The following is a 24,325-nucleotide window of genomic DNA, read 5'->3' on the forward strand; positions in this document are numbered from 1 at the left end:
AAGTCACCAGAAATAAGGTTCAACTCAGAGTTATGACATTATATGCTTTTTTCCACAAAAGTGCTTTCTTTTGCACAAAAATTGCAAATTTGCAAGTGCCACATTTTATGAAGTCTCAATAAATATGTTAATATTACTGCTGGTGAATGACTCTAGATTGTAAAGAAAATATGCTTTGAACTCAGAAATCGTTGCTGACTTTTTTCCATAGAAGAAGGATTAATATTCACATGTCTGGAGAAGCATACAAAGATTCAGATGCCTACAAATCTACTAAGCTACCCATTTAATCCAAGAGTGCTTGCGTATTTTAAAAATTTCTTCCCTTTGAATTTACTTTGTATATAAGTCATGAAGTTTTGCCCAAAACAGAGATGTCTTTGAAATGAAATTGTGACACTGGAATTAGTGTTGGGTTTGTGGCGTGCTTAATGATAATCCTGACCATGCTTGTCATTGACAGGCAACATGTATAGCCTTTGGAGTGAATAATCCTCCAAAGAAAAGATGGGAGCATCATGGCTCTTTTCATCTTTGCATATAGATGATTTGGATACACAGTGCACAGGACAGTGACAGACGGCTTAATGACAGATGGCATTTCTCCACTGTGGAGAGAGATTGCCTGCAGATTGCCTTAGTTGCAGTGTCCATCCAGGAAATTAAAAGCACAGACTAAAGTGAAATATGGCAACTGATAGAATTTTCTGTAGCGATATCAAAGGATTTCATAGGGTAGTGAGATCCAAAGGAAAGCAGTTGGTGTTTTGCCATGTAGGAGACTTGGCCAAAAATGAAATAAATTCCTGAAAAACGGTGCTATCAATTCTCCATTCTGTCTGGATTGACGGTATCATAGGATCGAGGATGAGCCGTTGCTGCCATGAAACATAACATCCGTAGGCTTCACAAAGGAGGACTATTAAATAAAGCCAACTTTTTAAAAAGTCTACAATTTTAAATTGTCGTAGAAAGGAGAAAAACAAGAGCTTTGGGTCCTGATAAATCCCCACTTCCTCTAAAGTTCGATTTACAAACACTACAGTGAACTTTTTACAAGGATTGATTCTACTTGAATGGATTGTTTCATTTTCTTGTTACATTGAGAATTGGCCTGAATTAGCACTATCTAAACAAATACACAATCTCTCATATGGCTTTGCAATGTATTGAGCAGTGCAACAGCATTAATCACAAGGATGTCTGCACCAGCAGACCACATAAACTCCATATCATATCCAAGTAATACTCTACCTCAGTTAATTTAATTGAAAGTTGTCATTCATAAATCTGATATTAGGAAAGCCTGCTATTTAACACAACAGATTTTTTTCATCTCTGTAGCAAGCCATCTTGCTTCTTTATCGGGGCTTTTTCTCTTTGTCTTATCTACTATATAGAAATGTATGAACATATTCTATTCTTTAGTTACGTACAACTGCTGCTTTTCCTAGAAAAAACATCTAAAAGTTTCTCACATATACCATATTTTTCACAGTATAAGAAACTCCAGAGTATAAGACACACCTTAGTTTTGGGGGAGGAAAATAAGGGGGGAAATTCTGTCTACCAGGATTCTTAGCCTGGTCACACTGCTTGTGAGGGCATTCAGCCTCTTAAGGAGGAAAAAAAGTGTGTCTTTTATTCCCAAAAATATGGTATTCAGCCAACATGCACACAATAAAGTTAAAGGAATCCTACTTTCCCAGGATATCAATTTTTAAGTGGCAATCTCGCATTATTTATTTATTTATTATTTAGATTTGTATGCCACCCCTCTCTGAAGACTAGGGATGATTATTATCTTGCTAATTAAAATCAAAGCTTCTTGTTCATACAAGGGTCGCCCAGAAAGCAATGCACCACATTTTTTTTCTCAACCTACAGTAATGGTATGAATGTGATTATTTGAATTGTCAGGAATGCATGTGTAATTTTTGTGTTTCTTCAGACAGATAGCGTAGCTGCAGCATCTGTAAGTGATGTACATTACAAGCAGTTTCTCACTGCAGAGAAAGAAACTGTTGGGAACATTCACAAATGTTTGTGTACAGTTTATGGAGAATCTGCAGTTGATAGAAGTACGGGTACTTGCAGAAGACATTTTTAGAATGACGAAGAAGTGATTCGCACAGTGCAGAAATGGCTTTGTGACCAGAACAAGGAATGGTACCAACAGGGCATGCATGCCCTTGTGTCTCGCTGGCGGAAGGCCATAGAACGGGATGGAGATTACATGGGAAAATAGGGAGTGTAGAAGAAACATCATTATTTCTTGGGGGTCTGTTTCATTGTGTTCAATAAATAATTATTGAAGAAAAAATTGTGGAGCATTACTTTCTGAGCAACCCTCGTAGATATATAGTACCACAACTATGTTCTCATATCTCCATGATCTAATGTAACTTCTAGTTTACAAGCCTCTCACAAACAAATGATCAATGTCACATACAATTACACTTAATGTATAAGCCACCTATTAAATCACAAATAGGTAATTCAAGCTACAGTTTGAAATCTATAGTTAATTAGAGAATAGGCACCATTGAGGACTTGTTAAGTCCAATATATTTGGAGGGCATGGCACCAAAAAAGCCTGCCATAAATATTTAAATGACATTATTTTGCAAACAGAACTAATTTAAATGAATGGATATTTTCTCTATATAGAAATTATCTTTGAATAAGAATCCCATGTCTTATGGCAAGATGAAGCCCAAGTCTTGATTGTAGCTTGTCATAGTTTCAGAAGACTTAAAACAACTTGTATGATTCGATTGTGTGTTGTTTTTTATATATTGGGGTTTCTTTTTTGGATTTTTTAATCTAAAACTGTAATTTAGATTTTTAAATATTATATTTGTTACTATGGACTGCTTTTTACCATTGTTGTGAGCTGCCCTGAGTCTGTGGAGAGGGGCGGCATATAAATCCAATAAATCTAATCTAATCTAATCTAATCTAACTTTAGTAAACCAGATGTGTCAGAGATGTAAATTTATGAAAGACAAAAATATCTGTTCCACAAGATGTTGAATGATAGACCTATACCAGCCTTACTGGTAGACCAGACAGAAAAAATAACCAGATAAACAAATTTTACTTTATTGTAAACCTATGTTAATAGAATCTTGTAAATCTGAAAGTGCAATGCTCCCGCTATCACTTTTACATCCCAAGAATTTAGGGAGGATCTTATCTGAACCTCTTCCTCCACTCACTTTGCAACTGCAAACTATCTGGTCTCTTATTTGTTCCCTAGGCAGCATCACTTCACTCTGTCTGTTCAATTCTTTCCCAGATACCAGTGGTGGGTTACTGCCAGTTCGGACTGATTTTTGAGAAATAGTGGTGAAAATTTGCCCCCATTTGCTGAATTTGAAGTGACGGCTGGCTGGTCACGCCCTCAAATTGGTCCTCTAGTCACAGCTCCTTGAAAGAGGTTGACAAAGAACCCTCTGTGCATGCCCAAAGGCTTCTGCACATATACAGATGATCATTTCCTCGACATGATGTAGGCATGCAAAATGCACACTTCTGACACTAGGCGAACCAGTAGGGATGGTAAATGGAACCACTCCTGCCACATTACCACTATAGTCTATTATATCTGGACTGTAAAATCCAGATAATAAATATATGTTAGATATTTCTTTCTTCCCTCTAGTGCTAATTTCGATCCCAGTAACCTAGTTCTCCTGATGGCAGTAAAAATTAGAATGCTTCTTAGTTAAAGCCAACCTGGTAGGATTGTGAAGTATTCCATCAAAACAAACTAAAGAGTAGTTAATCAGGTTTCAGGTTTTGAAATCATTTCTCCTGAGACTCCATCAGACTTGGAGGGTTTTTAATTCACCTTCTTTCCCTCTTTCCCAAAAGTAGGTTTAAAACCTATTTATCATTGTCTGTAAAGTGTGACACACTTAGCTTTTCTTTAATGTATTTGTTTAATTGATTTCTTTGGAGGTAAATGGAAATTTGTCACTCAACAGCAGCTACAGCATTTTCCTTCCTAATATCTTCAAAACATCAACCTTCTAAATAAGGTAGAGTCTCATGAGATGGAAAGAGGAAAGTAAATGTACATTCAAAATTCTGTGATTCCCCACTTTTTCAGTAATACATGCCTGTTTCAGAGATTAAAAGAAATGTATTGTAGGTCTTGTTGAATCCTATGTAAATAGTTGCTCCTATGTAAAAAATGCTGTCTCTATGCAAGCTGTGTAAAAATAGAAGTCGCACCTGATTGGCTCAGACGCTGACAGTTCTCTTTTGGCGGGAGCCGCAAAAGTATAAAAGGAGCGCTTGTTCTCTGTTAAAGTCAGACGCGTTCCAGCTGAATGTCACTTGTCTTAAAGAGCTGAAATAAAGGAACCGTCTTGTTAGCCTCCTGTCTCTGGACTCTTCACTGGCGACGTCGGACGGAAGAACCACGCTCTCACCATGAACAACCTTCCAGTCAGCCGGGCTCCTGAGTTCTTCGATCCGGAGAAAACCTCCTGGGACGCCTACATGGCCAAGTTCGAGATCTTCCTCGAAGCTGCCGGGATGAGGGACGCCTACACCGAACGGAAGCGGGCAATCTTCCTGAACTACTGCGGCTCAGAGATATTCGATCTCGCCCAGACTCTAACCGATCCGCTACCAGCCAACTCCGTCGCTTGGGACGTCCTGAAAACCAAGCTCGCCACCCACTTCAAGCCCACGAAGCCAGCCGTCGTGTTCTGGCACCAGTTTTCCAGAATGGGCCAGCTCGAATCCGAGTCAATAAACCAGTACGCTACGCGTCTTCGTACGGTGCTGTCAAAATGTAAATTTGACAACCCAGAAGCTCGCCTCACCGATGCCCTCATTTTCGGCATGAAAAATGCTACGGTCCGCAACAAGCTCCTCACAGAAGACGAGCCTTCTCTCCAAGCAGTAATCAAGCTGGCACAAACCGCAGAAGTCGCCGACACTGCTGCCAAGGAGTTGAAGAAACATGACAAGCAGGAAGTCATCACCCAGATCGACTCCAAAGCTTCCCGCGCCGAGGCCCCAGATGACCTCAGCCCACCTGCCTTCTCCGAGGACAGCTGTTTCCTGCTGCAACAGGACCAGTCGAGACAACCCCGATACCCTCGCCCCGTCGCCCCCTGCTCTGGCTGCCGACGGAACCATCCGTGCCAACGCTGCCCTTTCCGGGACGCCATCTGCCGCTGCTGCAACTGCCGGGGCCACATCACCGAAGCCTGCAGAGCCCCCATGCCAGAAGATTCTTTTTCCACCCCACGGCCTCCTCGGTTCCAGACCCAAACAGCTCAACCGCGCGAAAACTGACTTCCTCAGTTTTCCGGCCGCAGAAACTATTCAACCGTCAACCACGACTACGCAAGAGGTAAAAAACATTTTTCCGTAAATAGCACGGCAACAAAAAACAGGAGCAAAATCATAATTTTGCTGCTCCTAAACAACAAGCCGTGCAACATGGAACTGGACACTGGGTCTAAGTATACCATTATGCCATGGGAAAAGCTAAAATTGTACATGCCTAGTCTCTCAAAATCTGATCTTATGCATACTACTTTAGTAATTAAGGATTTTCAAGGGGGAATAATACCAGTATTGGGAAAGGTAAATGTGCCAATTATGTTCAAAAATGTAAAATGTAACCTTCCTTTGATTGTTGTTGCAGGGGCTAGGCACTCTCTTTTGGGATTGGCATAGATGGATCCTTTGGGTATTGAAATCTCTGGTATTTGTAATGTCAAATCTGATGACATTCCCAACTTCTTGCAGGAATTCCCTGAGGTCTTTAGCTCCACTTTGGGGTCTTACAAAGGGCCACCTATCTCCTTTTCTATTGACCCTAAGGTCCCCCCTGTCAGGCTCAAACCCCGTAGGGTTCCCCTACCACTTCTTCCAAAGCTTGATCTACAGCTTGACAAGCTTATAGGCCAGGGCATTTTAGTCCCCATGGATCAAGGGCCTTGGGAAACACCCATAGTCACGCCTTTAAAGCCTGATGGCTCTTTGAGGGTTTGCGCTGACTATAAGTCAACGCTTAATAAAGCCCTCCAACATCACCCTTACCCCATTCCAGTGGTGCAACAACTTCTTCACTCCCTGGGGGAAGGGAAAGTGTTCGCCAAGATCGATTTGGCGCAAGCTTATCAACAGCTCCCTGTCGATGAGCCAACCGCACTCGCGCAGACTATTGTCACTCACAGGGGGGCATTTAAATGTACCAGATTGCAATTTGGGGTAAGCATAGCCCCTGGGATTTTTCAAAGCATAATGGAACGCTTGTTGTCAGGAATTAAGGGCACTATTCCCTATTTTGATGACATATTGATTTCAGGAGAAAACCAATCTCAACTCAACCAGAGAATAAGGGAGGTATTACATAGACTGCAAGCTAAAGGTCTAAGAATCAAACCAGACAAGTGCATTTGGGGAACTAGCAGTGTGGAATTCTTAGGGTATAGGATTGATGGCGAAGGCATACACCCCACTACTGAAAAATTAAAAGCCATTAGAGAAGCCCCAGAGCCACAGAATAAGACAGAATTGCAGGCATTTTTAGGCCTTCTAAATTTTTATTCTGTTTTTTTAAAGCAGAAGGCAACAGCAGCAGAACCTCTACACTGGCTGCTTCAGAAGGGAACTCCTTGGACATGGGGGAGAACTGAGCACGAAGCCTTTTCGCAAATAAAGCAGTTGTTAACTTCCAAAAGTGTGGTAGTTCAGTATAGCACTTTGCTACCCGTCAGGCTTATGTGCGATGCATCCCCGTATGGTGTCGGGGGGGGGGTCTTGGCACATGTCTTGCCAAATAATACAGAAGCCCCAATTGCTTTCTTTTCCAGAACAATGACTAGTACTGAGAGAAATTACAGCCAGCTAGATAAAGAGGCTCTAGCTATAGTGGCTGGGGTAAAAAAGTTTCATAACTACCTTTTTGGCAGGAAATTTGAGTTAGTCACTGACCACAAACCCTTACTAGGCCTGCTAGCCCCTAACAAACCAACACCTCCGCTTATGTCTCCTAGACTAATCAGATGGGCATTGTTTCTTTCAGGTTACCAGTATGAGCTTATTCATAAAGGAGGTAAAGCCAGTGGGGCGGTGGCCAGTGGGAGTGGCTGCTGTCTTGAGGGGGGAGCCCAGCAGAAGCTTTAAGAACATGCTGGAGGGAGCCTGCCTGTGTCAGCTGTAAAGCCAAAAGACTTTTGAAACGCCTGGAAACACCGAGGCACTTGGGGCGGTGGCCAGTGGGAGTGGCTGCTGTCTTGGGGGGAGCCCAGCAGAAGCTTTAAGAACGTGCTGGAGGGAGCCTGCCTGTGTCAGCTGCAAAGCCAAAAGACTTTTGAAACGCCTGGAAACACCGAGGCACTTGGGGCGGTGGCCAGTGGGAGTGGCTGCTGTCTTGAGGGGGGAGCCCAGCAGAAGCTTTAAGAACGTGCTGGAGGGAGCCTGCCTGTGTCAGCTGCAAAGCCAAAAGACTTTTGAAACGCCTGGAAACACTGAGGCATTTGGGGCGGTGGCCAGTGGGAGTGGCTGCTGTCTTGAGGGGGGAGCCCAGCAGAAGCTTTAAGAACATGCTGGAGGGAGCCTGCCTGTGTCAGCTGTAAAGCCAAAAGACTTTTGAAACGCCTGGAAACACCGAGGCATTTGGGGCGGTGGCCAGTGGGAGTGGCTGCTGTCTTGAGGGGGGAGCCCAGCAGAAGCTTTAAGAACGTGCTGGAGGGAGCCTGCCTGTGTCAGCTGTAAAGCCAAAAGACTTTTGAAATGCCTGGAAACACCGAGGCACTTGGGGCGGTGGCCAGTGGGAGTGGCTGCTGTCTTGGGGGGGGAGCCCAGCAGAAGCTTTAAGAACATGCTTGAGGGAGCCTGCCTGTGTCAGCTGCAAAGCCAAAAGACTCTTGAAAAGCCTGGAAACACCTGGAAACACCGAGGCACTTGGGGCAGTGGCCAGTGGGAGTGGCTGCTGTCTTGAGGGGGGGCGCCCAGCAGAAGCTTTAAGAATGTGGAGCTACAAAGGGGCGATGGAGATAGAGATGTTATCAAGTGGGACTGAGGACTACTGGAGATTGCCCAGGGCACCTGATGGAAACTGGAGCCCCCAGAGAGGAAGAACTTGGGACATTTTCAATCGAGGCAAAGAGACAGAATTTTTACAGTACTGGTCACCGATCTTGACCAGTCCTAGAAAAACCAAACTGTATTTAGACCCTGTATCCCAATGGACAATTGATTATACCATCAAACAAAATTAATTTATATTAACTTACAATTTTTATCTTATATTTTATATACTTATATTTTTAATGTTTTAGTGTTTTAAATTGTTATTAACTACTATTTTACACTGTTACTAATTTAATTGACATTTAACATAACTGGGGTTCTAAAGTAATGGATGACTGGGATAAATATACTTGTGGGTATGAGTGGAATGACTGGTATGATTGGGTGGGTGGGGGTGGGTGGGGTTATGGTATGGATGAGTTGAGTGATAGTAGTGTGAATGATAGGTCTGGCCCACCTGACGCTTGGGAGACAGGAGAGGAAGGGGCACCGATCTCTGGGGTGGCAGGGGGTCGGAATATCCCTGTGTTGCTGGGGAGAGGCAGTTATGGCGGGGGCCACAGAGTTAGCCGTTCCAGGGGAACGAGGGATCGTTGCTTAATAACGGTCCCTTGTTCTGGCTCTGTGAGCCCAATCTTGGGTACTGGTGGTGAGTGTAACTCTGGCCCTGGGCTCAGGTTGCTGCTGCTTAATGCCAGGTCGGTGGTAAATAAAGCTCTCCTCATCCGGGATTTGATCCTGGATGAGGAGGCCGACCTGGCATGTATTACTGAAACCTGGCTGGGCCCAGAGGGAGGTGTTCCTCTCTCTGAAATTTGCCCAGCCGGGTTTCAGATATGGCATCAACCTCGATCCCAGGGAAGGGGGGGAGGAGTGGCTATTATAGCCAGGGAGAGCCTTTGCCTGCGTGGACTCGTTGCTCCGGAAATTGCGGGTTGCGAGTCTCTCTTGATGAAGTTGGACTTAGGGGTTCAGGTGGGCTTATTTCTCACGTACCTGTCTCCCAGCTGCGTGTCAAAAGCCCTGCCTGTGCTACTCGAGGAGGTAGCCGGGTTGGCGGTGGAGTTCCCCGGACTCATTGTCCTGGGGGACTTCAACCTGCCGTCACTCGGCGAAACCTCTGGGTTGGCACAGGAGTTCATGGCCACCATGACAGCCATGGACCTGACTCAAGTAGTACAGGGTCCGACTCACGAGGGAGGGCACGCACCTGACATGGTATTCCTTTCCGAGCAACTGAGTAATGGTCTGAGACTAAGGGGCTTAGAAGCATTGCCTTTGTCATGGTCAGACCATTTTCTACTACGGCTCGACTTCCTGGCTCCAATCCTTCCCTGCAGGGAGGCGGAACCAATGAAGATGTTCCGCCCCAGACGCCTGATGGACCCAGAGGGCTTTCAGACGGCGCTTGGGGTTATTCCAGAGGCACTCGTCCACAGTTCGGCAGAGTCTCTCGCGGAGGCCTGGAACAGGGCTGCGGCGGAGGCTCTTGACCGGATTGCGCCTTTGCGACCTCTCCGTGGCGTTAGACCCCGTAGAGCCCCATGGTTCAACGAGGAGCTCCGGGAGTTGAAACGCCAAAAGAGACGTCTAGAGAAGCGATGGAGGAAGAGTAGGTCTGAATCTGATCGAACACTTGTAAGAGCTTTTATTAAGACTTACAAAGTGGCGCTCAAGGCGGCAAGATGCGCGTACCATGCCGCCTTGATTGCATCAGCGGAATCCCGCCCGGCCGCTCTGTTTAGGGTGACCCGCTCCCTTCTCAACCAGGGGGGAGTTGGGGAGCCCTTGCAGAGTAGTGCCGAGGATTTCAACACGTTTTTCGCTGATAAAGTCGCTCAGATCCGGGCCGACCTCGACTCCAATTGTAAAACAGAGTCGACTGACAACGAGTCAGTCGAGGTGACCGGGGCACGTACTTGTCCACCTGTCTGGGAAGAGTTTGATCCGGTGACACCTGATGAAGTGGACAAGGCCATTGGAGCTGTGAGTTCCACCACCTGTTTACTGGATCCGTGTCCCTCCTGGTTGGTTTCGGCCAGCAGGGAGGTGACACGGAGCTGGGCCCAGGAGATTACCAACGCTTCCTTGGGGAGGGGAGTTTTTCCAACACTCTATAAAAAGCGCTCGTGCGCCCCCTCCTCAAGAAGCCCTCCCTGGACCCAGCCGTACTTAATAACTATCGTCCAGTCTCCAACCTTCCCTTTATGGGGAAGGTTGTTGAGAAGGTGGTGGCACTCCAGCTCCAGTGGTCCTTGGAAGAAGCCGATTATCTAGGTCCCCAGCAGTCGGGCTTTAGGCCCGGTTACAGCATGGAAACCGCTTTGGTCGCATTGATGGATGATCTCTGGCGGGCCCGGGACAGGGGTTTATCCTCTGTCCTGGTGCTTCTTGACCTCTCAGCGGCTTTCGATACCATCGACCATGGTATCCTTCTGCACCGGCTGGAGGGGTTGGGAGTGGGAGGCACTGTTCTTCAGTGGTTCTCCTCCTACCTCTCTGGCCGGTCGCAGTCGGTGTTAGTGGGGGGTCAGAGGTCAGCTCCGAGGGCTCTCCCTTGTGGGGTGCCTCAGGGGTCAGTCCTCTCCCCCCTGCTATTCAACATCTACATGAAACCGCTGGGTGAGATCATCCAAGGACATGGGGTGAGGTATCATCAATACGCCGATGATACCCAGCTTTACATCTCCACCCCATGCCCAGTCAACGAAGCGGTGGAAGTGATGTGCCGGTGCCTGGAGGCTGTTGGGGCCTGGATGGGTGTTAACAGACTCAAGCTCAACCCGGATAAGACGGAGTGGCTGTGGGTTATGCCTCCCAAGGACAATCCCATCTGTCTGTCCATCACCCTGGGGGGGGGGAAATCATTGTCCCCCTCAGAGAGGGTCCGCAACTTGGGCGTCCTCCTCGATCCACAGCTCACATTAGAAAACCATCTCTCAGCTGTGGCGAGGGGGGCGTTTGCCCAGGTTCGCCTGGTGCACCAGTTGTGGCCCTATCTGGACCGGGACTCATTGCTCACAGTCACTCATGCCCTCATCACCTCGAGGTTCGACTACTGTAATGCTCTCTACATGGGGCTACCTATGAAAAGTGTTCGGAAACTTCAGATCGTGCAGAATGCAGCTGCGAGAGCAGTCATGGGCTTACCTAGGTATGCCCATGTTTCACCATCACTCCGCAGTCTGCATTGGCTGCCGATCAATTTCCGGTCACAATTCAAAGTGTTGGTTATGACCTTTAAAGCCCTTCATGGCATCGGACCAGAATACCTCCGAGACCGCCTCCTGCAGCACGAATCCCAGCGACCGATTAGGTCCCACAGAGTGGGCCTTCTCCGGGTCCCGTCAACTAAACAGTGTCGGTTGGCGGGCCCCAGGGGAAGAGCCTTCTCTGTGGCGGCACCTGCTCTCTGGAACCAACTCCCCCCGGAGATTAGAACTGCCCCTACTCTTCCTGCCTTCCGTAAACTCCTTAAAACCCACCTTTGCCGTCAGGCATGGGGGAATTAAGACATCTCCCCCTGCGCATGTTTAAATTGTGTATGGTATGCTTGTGAGTGTGTCTGTTAGTATATGGGGTTTTCTTTTAAATCTTAAATGTTTTAAACTTGCTCAGATTATTTATGATTTGTTTTCTCTGCTGTGAGCCGCCCCGAGTCCTCGGAGAGGGGCGGCATACAAATCTAAATAATAAAATAAATTAAATAAATAAACCACGCAGATGGTCTAAGTAGGTGCCCCATGGCAGAAATAGTTGAGGACCCAGCCCCATCTGCTGATGTTTTAATTCTAGAGCTTGAGGATAAACCACTAACAACAGCAAAAGAGGTTGCTGACCACACTCAGCAAGATCAGATTTTACAAAAGGTGGTAAATTGTGTACTCAAGGGGTGGCATAACGATGCTTTAGAAGCAAACTTAATTGAGTTTAAAAACAAAAGACTGGAACTGTCATATGTAAAGGGTTGTCTGTTGTGGGGTGATAGAGTAATCATTCCTGAAAGTCTAAGGACTAAAGTACTCACTATGTTACATGTGGGCCATCCTGGTATTGTCAGGATGAAGGGCTTAGCTAGGGGGCACTTATGGTGGCCTGGTCTGGATACAGACATTGAAAGGTGGGTGGCCAAGTGTGACCCATGCCAAGAGTCACAGCCAAATCCCCCAAAAACAGCTCCAGTTGAGTGGGAGCAACCTGCAGGGCCTTGGTCCAGGGTCCATATTGATTTTGCAGGGCCAGTGGGGTCTCAATATTTCTTGATAGTGGTAGATGCATTTTCAAGGTGGGTTGAAATTATTGCAATGAATAATATAACCACTAGCGCTACAATTAAGGTTCTGCGCCATTTGTTTGCCACCCATGGCTGTCCTGACATCTTAGTGTCAGACAATGGTCCCCAATTGACAGCCAGGCAATTTGAATTGTTCTTGGATAACTTGGGGGTCAGACATGCTCTCATTTCGCCTTACTCGCCATGGGCTAACAGGTTGGCAGAACGGTACGTTCGGGTGGCAAAAGAGGCATTGCACCGGTCAGGCCCTGGGGATGTACAACAGCATCTGGACCAATTTTTGTTAACACAACATATTACACCTAACTCCCACACACACAAAAGTCCTGCTGAAATCCTAATGGGAAGGAAACTTAGATCCCCACTGGATAGATTACACCCAAGGTATTGTACTCATAATTCTATGTATGTAAATCCTGAAATACAATTGTACTTGGGTCAAAGTATTTTTGCAAAAATTTTTGATGGGGGGTTAAATTGGATGAAGGGAACAATTGTACAGCAAACAGCTCCTAAAACTTATGTTGTAAAATTGGATGATGGCCGATTGTGGAGAAGGCACATCGATCATTTACGAAGGCGCATTGAGGCCTCCCCTGTACAATCCGCTAATACAGACTCTTCTCCCCTACTAGACTTTAACGCGCAACCCGTCTTAATGGACATACAAATAGACTTACCAAGACCGGAAAGGTCCTCCAGCGATGTCGAACCATCTTCGTCCTCGGAGGTCGGTGTTGTGCCTGCCCACTCAACACAGCAGGTCAGCCTCGGCCCCAGCTGCACTGTGGAGGTACAAGCGAACCGACCTCCACCGTTGAAAGCGAGGACTCGAATGATCTGCGCAGGTCAGAAAGAACTCTGCGTAGGCCAAGCCGATTGGAGGACTTTGTCACATGGCTGGCAGATTGACTTGTCTCTGACTAAGGAGGGAGGGGTGTTGAATCCTATGTAAATAATTGCTCCTATGTAAAAAATGCTGTCTCTATGCAAGCTGTGTAAAAATAGAAGTCGCGCCTGATTGGCTCAGACACTGACAGTTCTCTTTTGGCGGGAGCCGCAAAAGTATAAAAGGAACGCTTGTTCTCTGTTAAAGTCAGACGCGTTCCAGCTGAATGTCACTTGTCTTAAAGAGCTGAAATAAAGGAACCGTCTTGTTAGCCTCCTGTCTCTGGACTCTTCAGGTCTTGCCTCATTCAGAATGTGAATATTTTCTCTGCCATCTTAGTTTCATTAAAATGATACTGTTCAGCTGTATCTGTCCCACTAGAAGGGGACAAAATGCATAGCCTTTATCAACCAATTATTTTGAAGATGGTTTTTTTTCAAATGCCATTGATTAAATAATAAATAATGCCAACCTTTTCTTTTTCCTTTATTTAAAATTTGGTATATAGTTTTCCAAAGGTCTGGCCCCAAGCCCTACTTTAAACCAGTTTAATTTAAAGAACAATGAAGAATAATATTGTATAGCTGTCAGAACTGGCAAAAAATGATACCAGCACTAATAATATTTGCATGTATGTATCTAAATTTCTATCTATCTTTTCGTGCTTTATTTTGCAATTATTGATAGAGTGTGCATATGATTTATGAACTTTCAAAAAGTGGCTTTGGTTATTTCTGCGTTCTTTGAAGGATCCTCTGTTTCATAAAGATTTTATTGAAAGGAAGAGATAAACAGTTTTACTAATTTCCCCTTCCTCTCTGGAGCCCTTATAATGTTCCTCATGCTGTTTCATTGGCCCTTCTATCAACAAGAATAAACCAAAATCCATTAATAAAAATGTCTGCTACATCACCATCTTCCTTAAGCCAAATAATATATTTGTTCTCTCATTCTTGGTACTAATAAGTAACTACTAATGAAGAAAGGACAGTTTTCAAGGACAATCAATTATTATTTAATCATAACACATACTCAATATTATAAATATTAATTTCAGCCCTAGGTCCCTCACCTTTTTAGATTACCCAAGTAAAATATATACTTCGAAGTCTAATCAATGAAATGGGTTTTAAATATTAAATAAATGTTAATCTCCGTTATCAGTAAAGAAGTATCTTTGTGTCAGGTCTGTCCCAGTTTAGATATTCAGGAAAAAAAGACCCTTGCCTCTATTTATGGTGAAAGGTACACATTTACTGAAGCAAGTGGTTACAGTCAAGAGTGGGCTACTGCCCGGATGGGGGGGGGGAACGCAGTGGGGTAGCAAAAATGGAGCTCCACCCCAGAGCACCCAATTTGCACTGAAAGACGTTGAAAGAAAATGCAGGGCGTCCTGCATAAGCCACGCCTACAGTGTGGTAGTAAAAAATTTGGTAGCCCTTCACTGGTTACAGTATAGTAAAACCAGATTTAAGGATTTTCCGTGCAACCCCAGAAATTTTCCCTTTCTCCTTGGTCATCTTGGTGGTGTTCAATAAGATTCAAATTTAAGTGTTTTGGTAACAGTTCCAAATGTTGGCACTCCTTTGAATGGGTATTTCACATTCCATTTCCAGTCTTGTATCCTGGGATCTTTCAACCATTGTCTCTAAATGGCACCTCTGGTTCCTCTCATGCCTCCCATTCCCCCTCCTCACATTTTATAGCAGGTTAGCATAAAAGTGAAGCAAAGCAGGGCTGAAATGTTTGATGTCATGGATCAGCAAACAGAATGCTGTGAGCAGTATCTGTACTTTTGGTGATTTTTGGAGGTTTTCAGGTGAAGCTGTTCTCAGAGGGAACAGTGACGGAAAGAGGAAGGGGTCCATCAAGGGAGAAAGGCATTCTCTTTAGATAGAGAAGGGAAACCTTTTATCCAGTCGCAAAAGAAATTGGATAATTTAGGGTTATCAATGAAGAAATTGTAAAGGCTCCTGCTTCCTTTTCCTATGTAAGTAAACAAATACATAAGTAATCAAAATGGAAGAAATAAAAGTTTGAAGTATAATAGGAGATTCAATCCATTGAATATAAAATTGTATAAGTAAAAGTGATAGTCAAAATAAAAATAGCAATATTGTAAAGTGCAAATATTTATGATAATGCTACGGAGAAGTTGTAAAAGTGGCTAGTTGTTATTAGGTTTGTTTTTGTCTTATGTGTTTGTGTACGTTATTTTAATACATATGTTGTTTTTAAGAAAAAACATAATAAAGATTATATATTTTAAAAAAGAAGAAGCAAGTGCCACCTGCCAACCTGAGGCTAGCCTGATACTAGAAAAAAATGAACATTAATGTTTTAAACTGTGAACTAAGAATTTCTGCATTTAACATAACTTATTTCACTTCTTTATTTTTTTTAAAAAAAATTCCATTGTCCATTTCTTAAAGCTTTATCTCAATTAGGTTCAGAATTATTGGATACTAACAATAAATTAAAGTAGGATTATGAAGGCTACAAGTAATTTATTATGTGACCTTTTAAAATGTGTTTTCTGGATTGAAACACATTTTTACATAGCTGAAGAGAACTGTATTTAAATGAATTATGGTTTCCCTTATCCTAAACAGAAAAGAAGATTCATTTAAGTCACCATGATGCCTTTGGGGAATAGGTTCTTGATTGCGGTTATTGCCAGTGTCAAATAGGAGATTGGTCCTTGCACTAGATACTCAATTGATACAATGTCTCATAACTAAGACTATCACATCTGGGCTGCAAAAAAATATATATGAATGGCTACTAGATAACAAAAGACAAATAAAAAAAGCTGGCTGTTATTGGAAATTATCTGGACTTCTGCAGTCCTGATCTGATATTCATAACTCATATCTTCCAAAGAGTCAGCCACATAGTGAGAGAAACAAATCCTGTTAAATTGTTAACTAACTATCTAAAAATAAGAAAATTTGAATTTAACTTGACACAATATAGGCATTAAGTTAAATTTGGAGAATGGCATGTGGTTTTGAGACAAAAAAATGTCTTCGTGTCTAAGGCTGGTAGGTAGACAATAGCATCCATGAGAGGAGAAACAATCAAAACTGTAAGATGGAGATGGTGATGTCACAATTGAGCAATGGCCATCCTGTCTGTTTTGACTCATTTGCCTAGTTAGCTGCATAACTCCTGCTGATAGACCTATTCCCCTTCTAGTTTATCTTTCTGTGAAATACAGGACTATTTAGAGCAAAAGCACCAGTAAATCATTTCTTACTATGCTGCTGAAATCAAAGCTTTCATGATGGGAATCTGGGTGTCAACGAACCAAATAGCATCTGAGAAATAAATTACATTCCACTCCAAGGTTCGATCTATTAGCTTCGCCAGGTTGGATTCGTGGCCATCATACCAACACTAAATTATCTTCAATTCCCCATCCAGGTTAAGGTTCATCTCACATCCCCACATCCACAAGTGCAATCACGTGGACCAATCCTGTGCAGGGATTCACTGGCTTCTTCATTTGTTCAGTTGACCTTGGACTCTGTGTAAGGAATGTGTGGTGGTTATCAATCTCTCTCTCTCTCCCCCTCCCATTTCCCTATCGCTGCTAACTGTGGCAGTCCCAAAGCCTCTAACTTCACATAATGGCTTTGGTCCTGACACTAGGACTTTATTTATTGATCTACCATGTGTTTAGGCTGGCACTGTTCCTAAAGACATGAACCACTGACCTGTGTAACTTCCTGAAATGCAGGGAGGTCACAGATCAATTTTCAGCCCAAATGCTGTCATCCATCCAAATATAATGCTTTTGTCATTGGGTAAACCAGACAAGAAACACAACCAGATGAGCTACTTTATTGTAAGCTTACATTAACAGAGTCTTGCAAGTCTGAAGGTACAAATCTTCCACTGACACAATAACATGATCCATTTGGTGGGTGTTTTCTTTTCTCTCTCTGACTGTTAGGCAACTGCGAACTCCCTCCTTTCTAGTCTCATCATTTTTAGGCAGCATCTCTTCATCACATTTCTCAAGGTCATCCTCACATACCATTGTAGATTTGTGATTGTACAAAATGAGCATGTAATTCACAAAATCTATTTGTATTTGTCTCAAAAATATGTCTGAGTGCAAACATTTTGTAGAAAAATGTCGATACCAGGAAAAGTTATATCTATATAACTGTATATTGAATGTACCTATATTGTTATATAGCAATGTGTTTGGGGGGGGGGGGGGTTAGCATAAATCTTCCAAGAAGTTTATACTGCATATATTTAGGAACAATATAAAGAAGTTACAGATTGGAAATAAATACAGATTTATCTGATCATCTGTCTTTGCAAGATGACTTCGACTGGAGGCTTCTGGCCACTAACTGAACATGTTCTAATCTACATAAAATACTAATTTAGATTTATATAATTGATATTCAATTTAAACATTGACATATTTAATTAATTACAATGTATTTGAAAATTAATCCCTGCTTTTGTGCACTACCCCCTTCACAGCCACAAAAAGAGGAAAGTGGTGTTTTACTTTGTCAAAAAACTTTGTGTATATCCTTTTTAAAAAGGTGAATGTCTATTGGCTCTGCAACAAAATCAATGAATTATAGATGAAAAGAAAGATAAGAATACCTGACGTGGCAAGTATAAACATGGTAAAAACAGAAGTAGGAGTTAGCTTGATAATGAGCGTTTTGATTAGAAATGGAGTCTAGTAATTTGAAAACATGTCTATGTGTTAATTACATTATAAATCAATCAATTACATTATTCTTGTATAGCTAAAAATATCAGCCATTTATCAAGAACAGGTGGACTATGTTCCCTGAACTTTCAGCTATGTTAAGCCATAGAATCACATGATTCCTTGACTAAATTGCATTGCATTCTAGGGAGAATTTTGCACGAGAAATTCTTCACATTTTTTTCTTGCCCCATCCTATCATGGATTCCTCAATAAAAGAGGAAGGAGATAGGAATCTGATAGACTATTAGCCTGATATGGGAAACAATTTGACTCATAGCCAGAAGAGGCAGATATTTATGAAATGAGTACAATTCATACTAGTTGGATTGTGGTTTACCTTGGCCAAATACCTTGGCCAAATCAAGAACCGAAGCAGAAAATGACAGAGCAGCTGTCTGCCTATTGGAAAGCAAGCAGTGCAAACTCATTCCCCCACTTTTTTAAAAATAAGGTGAACATTTAAAGAAAATATTGTGTTTCCTTCCCTCCCACTCTTCCTTCCTTCATCCCTCTCCCTCTCTCCCTCTGTCATATTTTCCCCCCACATTGGCCAAACTCCCTAGCAAATTCTGGATGCAATTGCTTCTGATTGGTCTATCTCATATTTGTATCCATTCTTGCTTCTTGACTCTATGATTACATATTTTTGATCCTTGGAAAGCTATCTTGTTTTCATGTTGATAACTATTCAATGGAAATATTTTTAACTGTCCAATACCTACTTCCCACTATTACTAAACATGTTCTCTATTCATGGGATGTCACCAGTCCTTCTTTTTGCCCTTGTGCATGCAACCCCTGGAGTCTTAGCTAGTAAATTTGATTGTAAATTATCAATTGGTATGTTATCTTCAACTTGTGATCCTTGGACAATGCAGTGTCTGTAATCAACCATAGTAGTTTCCAAATATGCACTATTATATTGGCAAATCAAAATGTGCATCACTACACTACACATCTGTGCATCACTGCATTACACTGCAGCTTGCCAAATAAATGCTGCCATTATTATAAGAGAGTATGGCCACATGCCACAGTGACATGGAGTTCCCTGCACTCTGCAGGTAACTCCAATAATCTTGTCGCCTGGAGGTCTGGTTCCATTGGAACTGGATCAGAATCACCCTGAAGGGGTGGGGAGGATGTGGAATGCTGTTTTTTATTTTATTTTCAATTAAAATATTTTTCTTGATATAACTGAATAAAAATACATATCAATATTATCACGAGGGTGCCATCTACAGATTGGAGGAATAATTGAAATTGTGGTAAACTTTCATGGATGTTTTTACAGCTGTCGATCTTCAAAAGGGGAACATTTTTCATATCTATTGTGCAAGGAGTAATTTGTTATTTTACTGAAAGACAACTTTGATTTGTTTGAATTAGACTGAACTTTTAAGATACTTCATTGTGGAAAGAATAAGAGAATGGGACTGTAAAGGTATAAATTGAGACATTAAAATAGTCTACGGAAGCAAAAATCTGTAAAAAACTGGACTTTGTAACATTGAGGAATTCTTGATATTGGGGACAGGGAGATAAGTAATTATGAATAATTGTGGGGTTTTTTTAAAAGACCTTCATGAGGAAATAAAAGATACAAAAGATGCCTTATGGGATTTAAAAAGAGATGCTTTTGGACTGAGAATTGGAAAAGAAAAAGAGCTTAATATCATTCCTAATGATGAAAACAAATAACAGGAAGATAAAGAAGAAAATATGATCTTAGAAAAGAATGAATGCTTTAAGAACAAAAAGAAAAAGGACATTGTAAATTGATGATTATACTACAACTCATGATGATTTTTACTGGGCTTTACAGTAAACAAATGAAAATGGGGAGAAAATATTGGCATTGAATGAAAAAAGGAAGTAATATTGAGGAGAGTGGGAAAATTGAAGGTAGAATTGGGCAAGTATTATTTTTTAAAAGGAAGGAAAAAACTTGGGGGGAAGAAGATGGGGTGATGAACACAAAAAGAAGAAAAAGGGAGGAAAGAGTTAAGAAAAGTGGGATGGAAACATGAAAATGGATTATTTAATGAAGAAAGGAATGGGTTCTTTTTTTCTTTTTGTTTTTCTTTCTTTCTCCTTTTTTACTTGTTATCTTAGAACATTATTATGGTATATGAATAGTGATTAATGAATTGCAAGATTTTCTGTTCTAAATGAAGTTTCAAATTTAATCCATGGAAGAAAATATTATCTTTTACGTTATTGTTATTGTATATGTTCTTTCAACATCTTTCAGTGCAAATTGGGTGTTCTGGGGTGGAGCTCCATTTTCACTACCCCACTGCATCGCCCCCGTCCAGGCAGTAGCTCACCCCTGCATATAAGTTTATGCAACATAATATAAAATAAACAAATAAAGCTAAAATCCAGCCGCCCATCCTTCTGTACAATAACCTTACATGGGCTGCCTGTCATCTGAGATAGCAAGTTTCTTTGGATCGATGCTGATATCTTCTGTTTAATGGAAAAAGGAAGAAGGAATAAATCTGGTGTGCCTGCTGTTCTCATATGAACCTGGCTCATTATTGGAAAGAAGGAATAAAACTTTGTTATAGCTCTAATGCAATTTCTAGTTTAAAGCTTGCCAAAAAAAAATAAAAGAAATTCAAAATACCAATGATCTAACGCAATATATATTTTGTGAACGTTAACACCATACCATATGATTGGTACACTTAAAATAATTCTAGAAAGGAGTATTTTACAAAGCTGAAAACATTACATCTTATATAAGAGGGTTCATTGCTTGAGACTAACATCAGATTGTATTTGTTGGATCATGTAATATTGATCTGCAGTGTGGTTTAGAACCATAACATACTTTGTCAGTTTGTATATAATTATAGCCTATATATAAAAGGACGGGTAAAAGAATAAACGGTTAAAAGATGAAAGAGTCAGGTTTCTGTAGTTTAATCACAGTTTAGAGAATCATATACCGACAGTGGCCCCTTTTGTATATTCATACTCGGTCATAAAATGATCAAATTGCAAATTTGCTGATCTAAAGCCCCATATAGAGTTGTTAGCTCCTTCAGCAAGCAGCCAAAACAGCACAACTTCTTGCCATGGTTTATAAATCAGTCTGGTTCCATTCTAGTTAATTAACCATAAATGAATGTATCATGAAACTTTGGCACATTTTGTGGTTTGCAGATGTCTGAAGTGTGATATGTCTTGCAATCAGATGGCTCACTAAAAATTTGAAATTATTTACAAATGACAGATGGGAGGTTTTGCTGCTACTCCTCTTCGGAAGGAGGTGCCAACAAGAATATGGATTTTTAACTTATCACTTAGATTTCTTAGCTATTTTATGCTTAGATATGATAGCTATGCACATAGTAAGTATTCTGGGTAAGGTTCTTCCACCACAAATAAATGCAGCTCACCTGAATGCAGCAATTCAATGCTTCACTTCAGTTTTGGGAATATTTTTCATAAAAAGTGAAGGGCAAAAATGTATTTTTATTTTTAGGGAAACAAACTAGAAATGAAGAGAACTACATGTGCTTCATTTTAATTTAGTTTTAGAAATGAATGTGCTGCTCCTTGGATTGGATGCTGAAGATTATAGTGGAGTTGGCAAATATCCAGTCACCTGCTTCTGTTTGCATTGGGAGATATTTAAACAGCTTTGCAATGTCAATCTTTTTTTTTTTACATTTTACATTGCTCTCTTTCCATGTATTCAAGGCTTATCAATGAAAAATCAGAGTAACATAATCTTGGTCCCTAAAATAAAAATGTTCAAGCCTCCCACCTTGTTTGTAGTGTGCAAATTACATTGGTCTCTCTCTTTGCTCTGATATGTTAGAAAGATTTACTAAGGTATGCAAACCTTGGTATTGCATTACAGCAGGGAGAGGGAGTGTGGTGCCTTTAATGATTGCCTGGTTCCCACAGAAATGTGGCCAGCTGCTGAAGCTGGCAGCCTCAGCTTGATCCATGCCTGGAATTCAGAAATAATTTTGTGGCTGTAAATCATCTGCTATATGACAGTTTGTCTACAAACATGTCACTGTCTGTTTACTTTGCTGTGCATCAAATAGTCTAAAGGCACATGCACCTATCCGCATGCATGCAGATTTCCCTACTTATTCAGAGGAAAAGCATGAGTGAATTTAACTTGACTGGTTCCCTGCTGCCCTATCTAGCATTGCCTCTGGCTAAGAAAATGAGAGCAAGTAAAAGGCCACTCAGTGTACAATAATGTAGATTTAGCCAGAACAGAGGAGCAGGAGCTAACAAGCTGAAAGAGGCAGCCTTTATTCAGGAGTATTCTCAGCTGGTTGCCCAAAGTTTGGTCTTTTGTAGTAACTATTTAAGCTTAGGTTGAATTTTAATAAACCTCCAATTACAATAAACCTTTCGAGATGAGGAAAGGTTGGGTGACTTCACACACCCCTCTTCAATAGACACATAACTTCATTTTTTAAAAAAACAGCTGAGGTGCGCACAAAACCTGGATCAAATAGAAAACTTACTCAGCAACTGAAAAATACCCAAGAGCAAAAGAACAAAGTGTCAAAATGTTGCATCTCCCCCCCCCACATACACACACACACTTCCCTTTCTATGAACCCTCTTCTCTTATCTTTACAATGCTTCTTCCTTCCCTAGATATTTAGAATTATAATAAGGAAGGATTGTTAAAGGCATGGGTGACTCTTTCATATGCAAATCATTTTGCATGGAACCACACCTGAACTCTTGACCTCCATCAGCATAAAATAAGCTGCTTAAACAGTGCCTAGACTGGATCTTAAAATTGCTTTTGTGTACAATATGTATGCACTAGAGTAAAATCGGAGAAACGATAATTTTGTTTTCTTTTTTTAGCCACAGAACTAATGCAATTCTGGGAGGTAAGCTTAAAACATTACTTTTTAAAGCAAATAGTAATGAATGTATCTATTTTTGTAAAAAAAAGTTGTTTTTGTTACATGTAATTATAGACAGACAGACAGACAGACAGACAGACACTGCCCAATGCGGTGAGCTTCCATTAATTGCCCCACCTCCTGTCCACCTATCCATTTGAAAGCATTCAGATGAGAGTAGATAAATAGGTGCCATTTTGAAGGAATGTAATGGCATCCCATGCTGGTCACATGACCATGGAAATTATCTTCAGACATCTCTGGCTCTCACTGTAATGACTTTCTCAGTTTATTTCCATTTTTTCCTTGCAGTAGATCTCTTTTTAAATCCATATTCAGTTAATGACAAGCAAATAAAGATTTGGACATGGTGAGTGGACCTTATAAAACAGTGATTACTTCAGTGTTCTGCTCCTGTTCCTTTTTGGACAAGTGGAAAAACTATTACTGGCTTAATGAGATTAGAATTGGTTCCTACAACATCTTTCTGAGAGGGAGAACAAATGGATATGCCAAATCAGGAATATAATGGCATGGTTGGCAGATCTGAAACTGCAGATCCATTCGCACAGGGATAGATTACTATGTCTTGCAAGAAATTGATGTGCAAGCAATTGCTTTCAAGCTCTGGGAGCCTAAATATCAGTTAAAAAGCCATTTTAAAAGTTGCTCTATGAATGTATCAAAGTAGTGGCAGGAAGATAAATGTTCTTGATTTTTCCCCTTTCTACTTCTCATTCAATTTAGGAAGAATTGGCTTAGAAAATTACTCTTCTAAAGAAGATAATTCCTCCTTTTTAAAGAAGTGGCATTACTTACTAAGTGGTCAAGGGCTCAGTATGAATCTCCTGAATCTCTCCAGTCACCAGTAGCCTTCCTGAATTTTTCTATTTAAGTCAAATCCCAAAGAAATATTTCTCATGGTCCTTTTATTGCTGTTGCAAAAATTGCCTTATCTTTGAGAAATCGTCAATGAATTTCTTTTTCCCCTTGATAAATCCAGCATAATTAGCCATCCAATTTCCCCGTCCACAACTTTGGGAGAAAGTTTTAAAAGTGCCCATTACAAAACAGTCTAGCTGGCATTCAAACAGGATTAAACATATTACTGAAAGATGTACCTGGATGTCTTGTGAAAGCAGAATGGAACACCATTAGATCTTGAGTGCCAACAGCACCTGGCCAATATGTCCCACTTAAAAGTATACAGTGGCACTTTTGTGATGAAGCTGAAATTATAATACACTAAACTTGTCTTGATCCAGGAGAGCTTTTCAATACCCTTACATGTTTATCCAAACACAAGTTTGGTATCAAGACTTTTAGAGCATAATCTCCCTCCAATCTGATGTCTCACGGATGTCTTGAATTACATACTGACATATTTTGTCTCTCATCCTAGCTAGATATTGTAAGAGCTA

The sequence above is a fragment of the Erythrolamprus reginae genome, chromosome 1 (genome assembly GCF_031021105.1).
Source record: "Erythrolamprus reginae isolate rEryReg1 chromosome 1, rEryReg1.hap1, whole genome shotgun sequence".
In the NCBI taxonomy this organism is placed as follows: domain Eukaryota; kingdom Metazoa; phylum Chordata; class Lepidosauria; order Squamata; family Dipsadidae; genus Erythrolamprus; species Erythrolamprus reginae.